Source organism: Tupaia chinensis, unplaced genomic scaffold (genome assembly GCF_000334495.1).
Source record: "Tupaia chinensis unplaced genomic scaffold, TupChi_1.0 Scaffold000617_2, whole genome shotgun sequence".
Classification (NCBI taxonomy): domain Eukaryota; kingdom Metazoa; phylum Chordata; class Mammalia; order Scandentia; family Tupaiidae; genus Tupaia; species Tupaia belangeri.
Window position 1 is genome coordinate 1,330,846 of NW_006160137.1, and position 7,770 is coordinate 1,338,615.

Sequence of the window (7,770 nt, forward strand, 5' to 3'; positions counted from 1 at the left end):
TTGCCAATGTTTTTTTTTCTTTCCTAGAGGTCAATAAAATAATGGTGTACCTTAAAACTGATAATGTCTTAGCTTATGTGAAATAGGGCAATCCATGACCAACCCAGCCAAAGTAAGAATAGTATAAATTTGGATTAAAATGTTAAGTATGTAAAGAATGAAGAAAAGAGCGAAATTCCCTTTTTGATAGAACCCTTTGGGACCCTACCAAATGCAAACAGCTATTCCCAATGCTCAAGTGATATCTGTAGACCATAATATAGACTATTTCTCAGCTACTGAAGATTCAGGCACCTTGACCACATTTAGGGCCATCTCTGAAGGAAACTACTGGGTCATCAGAAAAGTCACAATGTATTTTTCTATGTTTTTCTTTTTTTAAGTTATTTTGTTTAACTTTATTCATTTATTTACTTGTTTTAATTCGACTAGAGAGGAAGAGAAAGCAAGCTGCCAGGTCTGGGACTTGAACCATGGTTGACCATGTGGGAGTCCAATGCCCTCATCTACCACGCCACTGGCTGGCCCCATGTTTCTCTATGCAAAATGTGTCATGACTTTTCTGACGACCCAATACATTGAAAGTATAGATGTGTGGTCATAAATATTACACTTACCCAGCTGGTACTTGGCCGGGTTCCTGTAACATACTTCTTACAAAATCCGCCTTTGATGTTGTAATGCCACCGAGGTCTCTATGACAGCAGTACAATAATTCTCAAACTTGAGAGAGAATGGTCTTAGGCATTTGGTACACATATGAACCCCAGGGCCTCACCCTAGACCTTTGATTCAGAAACTTAAGTTGGCAGATGACGGGCACTCTCTGTGGGTGCTCTGTGTGCATACTGATTCCGAACGACACTGCAGTGGTGGTTTGGGGACCCCGGTACAGCATGGTATGGCATGCCCAGTTGGCACACTGGCAATGAGATTTCGAGGGTGAAATCTGCCTATAAAAGTTCCATGACCTAGAAGGATATTTCTAGGTCATGCATCTACACAGAGCTGATCCCCAAATGTCCCGTCTCCTGACTGCATGTTCACACTGATTAGTGGGTCTAGCTCAAGCCCTTCTCTTTTTATACCAACTCTGTTTTTCAGGTGATCTGTCTGTTTTCTGCCTGCCCTGTGAACTCCTTGTGTCCCCAGACCTGGGACACATACAGCAAAGGCTTGTTCAATAAATGAAAGGGGCTACGGCCTCAACTCGTTTTCTTAAAATAATGAAGGATCAATACAATTTGGGTTGATTAATACTGATCTATCTGCCAGATAATGTTTATTTTCAACGAAAGGCAGAAGCTGCCTTTTTCACTTGACGTGGATTTATAATCAAGCTCAACATTTAATGCCTGCTCCTCACCCAAAGTTCTATTTAATATCTATTATGGATAGTGGATGTGGTAGGCTGAATAATGGCCCTCAAAGATATTGTCTCCATCTGTTCAGGCTCTATAACACAAAGCCAGAGACTGAGTGGCTTATAGACCACAGAAATTTATTTCTAACAGTTCTGGAGACTGAGTAGACCAAAATCAAGGCATTTGCAGGTTCAGTGTCTGGTGAGGGCCTTCCTCATTCACAGATTCACAGATGGCATCTTCTCACTGTGTGATCACATGGCAGTATAGGAAAGCTCTCTGGAGCTGGTTTTTTGTTTGTTTGTTTGTTTGTTTGTTTGCTTATTTTCTGGTTTTTGTTTTGTTTTGTTTTTGAGAGAGAGAGATTTGCTATAGGGCACATGCACTCACCAGAGAGACAAAAAGAGAGAAATTTACCCCAGGAAGGATGGCCATGCCACAATCCCTTCTCCTTTAGTCTCCTCTTGGGATTTGGGGCATGCACATGCACCTGGCGTGAGTTTAAAGCCACCAGGTTCAGGACTCAAACCTCTGTCAACTATGTGGGAGTCCAGCAACGTAACCATTATGCCATCTGCTGGTCCCCTGGAGCTGCTTTAATAAAGACACTAATCCAATTCACAAGGGCTCCACCGTCATGAGCTAACCATGTTCCAAAGGCCACATCTCCTAATACTATCACATTAGGAATTAAGTTTGCATTTATGAACTGTGTGACACATTCAGTGTATAACAAATATCCTAATCTCCAGAACCTGTCACTATGTTGCCTTACATGATAAAAGGGACTTCGGAGGTCCTGGTGGCAGTTATTAGCAAACTGACCCACAGTGCTAGAAGCTGTGTGGTTGACCATGGTTTGGATCCTTGGGTCAGCTTGAAAACATGTCAGGTACGAAGCCCCGCTGCCCAGCTGGGACCAGGTGGAGGCTTGCGGGGGTGCCTCTGCAACCTGACATGTGGACTCCGCTCCCCTGCAGCCCGCTTGCCTGCCTGCTTGTCTGCCTGCTTGCCCGCTTGCCCCTTGGCCTTGCCACCACCTGCTTCACTCCCCGAGTGCCCAGCCCAGGCCAGTGGCTGGGGCTAAGGTCTGAGGAGACGCGGCAGTAGGAACCCCAGTTTCTATTTGATGGAGGCTTTGTTGGGCCTGGCTGTCTGGCAGTCATGCTTGGCCACTGCACATTCTTATGGGGTCTTCTGCAAGGGGCTGACCCGCACTCTGCTCATCTTCTTTGACCTGGCTTTGTGACTGCGCTTCCACTTCCCTTATCTCTCCATCATGGCTTCCGTGGTGCTCAATGTGCACCTGCAGAGTCGCATTGAAATCCACTAAGGTTTTTCCCTGGTTGACCAAGGTGGGGCCTCAGGCACACCGCATCAGAGGACACAAAGAATGAGGGATGCAAGAGAGACTGTGGGCACCTGTCTTGCAAGAGTGAAGGGAGATAGAAAGGACTCGGACCCACTCCTATATGGTCTTCGAAAAGAACACGGGGAGAAAGTCTTCATCCAGCAGGTAGGCGTCCCTGGATCAATCAGCTTGCTGTGGATGGAAATGGAAATTCACAGAAGGAGGCATTTTGGGAACTGAAAAATGATCCGAGTGAGGCTGACTTTCCACTTCATGATGGCCACAAAGTGTTTCCATATTTGAAGAAATCAGAAAAAAAAAAAAAATCCAGCTTTAGCAGCTGTTCTGAGCAAGTCTCCAGGTCTGCTCTCCGTCCCTGCAGAAGATCATTTTGCTGAGATCCCCTGTGTTGTCAGGAAGATGTGAGGAGGAACTGGCTGGAAAGAGGACCCACAGCCATGGACAACCACACAGGACACTGTCCTAAAGGAGAGCCCAAGGTACCAGGACTGCCATGTCATCAAACACTGTTGGGAACAGGGGTTTTTAAAAATGAACCACCAGGGCATTTCCTGCAGGGCTAGGCTGTGTCGGAACCATCTTGCCTGTGATCTGTCCTTGCTGCAATGCTACACACGTCCTCATGTACTCCTGAATGGTGAGACAAAACATATTTTCCTTGACCAGTTAAAGCCCATGTCTTTAGCGCAAATAATAGACTACAAGAAAATGCTTTTGTGTGTAAAGAGCATCTCAAATGGTCTGCAGGTGACACTGGGGTTACTGACTCTATGACCTTTTGAATTAGCAGCTCCATTATGCCAATAGTTAACGTACCAGCAGAACAATAAAAATAGTGAGATTGATTTTTCTTTTTTGAGAAGTTTTTGCTATAGGGCATGTGCGCTCGCCAGAGAGACAGAGAGACAGAAAGCGAGAAATCACAACCCGGGGGGATGGCCACGCTGCAATCTCTTCTTCTCCATTCTTCTTTTGGGATCTTGGACATGCACGCACACGCCCAGCATGAATTTAAGCCACCAGGTCCAGTACTCGAACCGTGGTGGACTACATGGGTATCCAGTGGCATAGTTATTATGCTATCTGCTGGTCCCAGTAAGAAGGATTTTAAAAATTGTCTCAAACTGATTTCTTTCGCATGAAGTCTCAAGACAAGCAGTCTAAGTTCCTGCTTGGGTCTGTTTGTCCAGACAAAGTAAATTGAGTTTAAACTCACTAAGTACTGGTTGATGCGGAAGAAAATTTTTGAGCATGTTTTAAATTGTCCTTGAAAGAAACTGAGAATTGGGCAGCCATAGCAGGAGAATGTTGATACAGCCTGTATAAATATCAGATTGAAACATAATGATGTCACAAGAAGGTATTTATCTCAATACCCATTTGGGAGGGCCGCTGCCCCAGATACTGTCTTTTCAGCTACTCTCTGATCACCCTAAAGAAAGTGGATCTTTGTAAAGTCTGCCCCACCGTACTTTTATTAAACCTTGCTAAGTTCATGATAAGCTGTTACCATTTCAGCGTTTTGCAGAGTAATTTTGGTCTGCAGCCAAATTTGATTTCTCACACACCCCTTCCCTTCCACTTGAAATGCAATTGAAATGAAGGTCCTATGGTGAACGTTGCAATATTAAACTTACCTTTAGAATAGTTTTCTCCAGCTAGGAACCCTGCAGTGTTATCGCCTTAAATAAAAAGAAACTTAAGACTATTTGATGTAGCTCAGTTCTAGAGAGGCAAATCAACTATTTCCCTCCTAAGAAGTTTCAGGTTGAAGGAGTTAAGGTACCTCTTACATGAAGATTTTTCTGAAGCAACTAACTCCTATTGCTGTTTGTTGATGACTTCAATAAAGGTCATTTAAGAGTGTAAGGTTTTAAGGACTCCTGAAGTGAAACTTAAAATCACCATTTGGGGAATATCGATTGCATATATCAGTTTACATTGTGTGTGTGACTGTGCTGTATGCTATTTTAGTTTTGGGGAAATGGAAAAATAAAATCTGCTCTTTACCATAATAGATGTCTTATTTTATGTGTGTGTAAAAAAAAAAAAAAAAGAAAGGAAGAAAAAACATCAGGTACATGCACGCATGGCCAAGATCCCAAGGAGCTGGAGGGCTGAGGAAAAGAGATGGCAGAGTGTCAAGACACTGTCAGTCGACTTCTTCCCCTTTCTTGCTCTCTCTTGCTCACTCTCATGCTCTCTATCATGAATTTAAAGGGGGGGTGCACTTTGCAGATGTGACTAAATTAAAGATCTTGAGGAGAGATTTTGATTGTTTCGTTCGCTAGGAGGCACCTGTGCTTGCCAGGGAGAAAGAGAGAAAGAAAGAACCCCTATGAAGGGAAGATCACACTGCAATCCCTTCTCCTCCATTTCTCCTTTCATGATTTCCAGCATGCATGCATATGTACCCATGGTGTTTTTCAAGCCACCAAGTCCAAGACTCAAATGGCATAGTCAGTCATAGGATCCAGCCGCCTTTACCAACATTCCATCAGCTGGTCCATCACAGGGATCTTCACATGAGGGAGGCAGGGAGCTCAGAGCCGGAGAGAAAGGAGATGTAAAGGGAAAGCAGAGGTCAGAGAGAAATGCTATACCCCGGCTTTGAAGATGCAAGGGGCTATGAATGAGGAGTACAGGCAGACTTTGGAAAAGGCAAAGAAGAGCCACCCAACAGTCTATGGTTAAGGGAGCCAGCTCCCACGTAGCCAACTGCAGTTTGAATCCCAGTTCTGGTGGTTTGAAAAACATGCCAGATGCAAGTGCATGCCAGATGCATGTGTGCCCCAAATACCAACAGGATAGAAAAATGGAGAAGGGACTGCGACGTGACAAAGCCCCATTAAGGAGTGCTTTCTGCCCCCCTCTCTGTGTCACTGTTTCTGTCTGGTGAGTGCACGCCTCGCTGGCAATTTAAAAAAAAGAAAAAAACAGAAAGAAAAAGAAAACGATCCTGCCCAATAGCCTCCAGAAGAAAGGCAAGCCTGCTGATGTCTTATACTTAGGCCAGTGAAACCCACCCAGAACAGTAAGATAATAAACGCATGTGGTTTTAAGTCACTACATGTAAGATAATTTGTTACAACAGCAATAGAAAATTAATACAGTGAAAATAGAAATGGAAATAAAAAATCAATACATGACAGAGCTTAACATTTTCTGAACAAAAGTGACTTCTGGCAGCTCCAAGGGAGCCTGCAACATCCTGACACTGATTTTTTTTTTTTCCTTTTTTTCTATTTCTTGAAGGCAGATGAGATTCATTGACTTCAAGTTTGATTTTTAAATAACAAGTATCAAAGTCCCTGGTCCCATTCCAGGAGATAAGCCAAATTTGCAACCAAGCAGGAGAACCTACAAGTCCACAAGTCTCCTGTTAAAACTAGTTTGCGTAGGACCAGCAATTGGCAGAATGGTTACATCGCTGGATCCCACGTAGTCAATCGCAGTTTGAGTCCCAGACCCGGCGGCTTAAACCTCACACCAGGTGCATGTGTCTGCATGCCCAAGATCCCAAGAGGAGAATGGAGGAGAAGGGACTGTGGTATGGCCATCCTCCCTGGGGATTATTTCTCATTGTCTCTCTGTCTCTCTCTTTTTCTCTGGCAACCACATGGTGCCCTACAGCAAAAATTCTTTCAAAAAAATTGTGTTTAAAAGCATGGGTTTTTTGGTTTTGTTTTGGAGAGGTTTTTGCTATAGGGCACGTGCACTCGCCAGAAAGACAGAGAGAGACAGAGAGACAGAAAGCAAGAAATCACCTCCCAGAGGGGATGGCCATGCCGCAATCCCTTCTCCTCCATTCTCCTCTCGGGATCTTGGGCACTCACACACATGTGCCCGGCGTGAGTTTAAGCTACTGGGTCCGGGACTTGAACTGTAGACGACTACATGGGAGTTCAGCAACATAGCCATTACGCTAACTGCTGATCCCAAAAGCGTGTTTTTTTGGTCCTGAGATATATATATACATTTATTCTGGAATTTGGAGGAAAGCTTATCTATCAGTGTCCCAAAAAAGACAGATAGTGTGGGCCTGTTATTTCTGCCTTACACGAGATAATAAGAGGCCTGTTATACCCACCTAGAAATCTCCTAGGCATTTTTAAAGCACTACTGTACTTTCTAGATGGCAGGCATTGTCTTTTACTGTCCATTCTTGTCCTGTTCACCCTCTTTCCCCGTCCACCTCAATAAGTTACCCTGCACCAATTCTGAAGCCTTGGGAGTCTCCCATCAGGAAGAGGATAGAAGTTTGGGGTGATGTGCCAGACGGCATGTGTCGTGTGCCAACCCCACTCTTCCCATCTGTACCCTCTTCTTACCACGATAGAAGGGAGCCTACAAACTGCATGTTCTAGACCCTCTTTGCAGTTGGCTTCCATCAGACGCTACCAAGGGAGGCACTGGCAGAACTGGGAAGGTGGGCGGAGGAAAGCAGCCTGTGTCTGTGTAGATTTCATTGTGCTCTTCACAGCGGCAACTGCAACACCAGAGTAGGAGCCATGGCAACGGTGGCCCCGTCAGCAGTGGGGACAGTGGTAGCTGCCTGAGGGCAAGGGCAGCCTTCTGGGTGTGTGCCAACTCCGCTCGTTTGGTTCTGGCAACACCAAATTAAGCACTCTGAATAACAGCTTTTTCTCTTTGCTCTTTCGGACCTAAAGGTAGAAGCAGCTTCCTGCAGCTAGTGACCTTCGAGAAATCTCATCTTCCCCCTCTGGCTTTCCTAACTCATCCGACTCCTTCACAACCAACTGCCTGGGTAGTTTCTGTTTCCCTGATTAGACGCAGACTGAGGAGAACGAACCTTTCATTTAACATTCACAAGGGACAAAGGGCCAGGGAAGCCCTTTTCCTACTCCAGTATTCTGTTTCCTTGCAACTGCTATCTTCATCGGGATCAAAAGAATCCAAATGAAGTCTGCCCCAGAAAGAGGAGGTGGCTTGGGCTTGGCAGCGTCATGGCAAACCAGGTTGGAAGCAAATGCTCTTTCTTAGAGACTCCTGTGTCAGGTTATTTTCTCAGAC

General features: G+C 44.9%; 1 pseudogene; it reads left to right on the forward strand.

Annotated features, from left to right (window-relative positions):
- The first annotated feature begins 2,493 nt into the window (after positions 1 to 2,493).
- Positions 2,494 to 2,697, forward strand: LOC114009753 (small integral membrane protein 10-like protein 2A; annotated as a pseudogene).
- Positions 2,698 to 7,770: the final 5,073 nt, after the last annotated feature.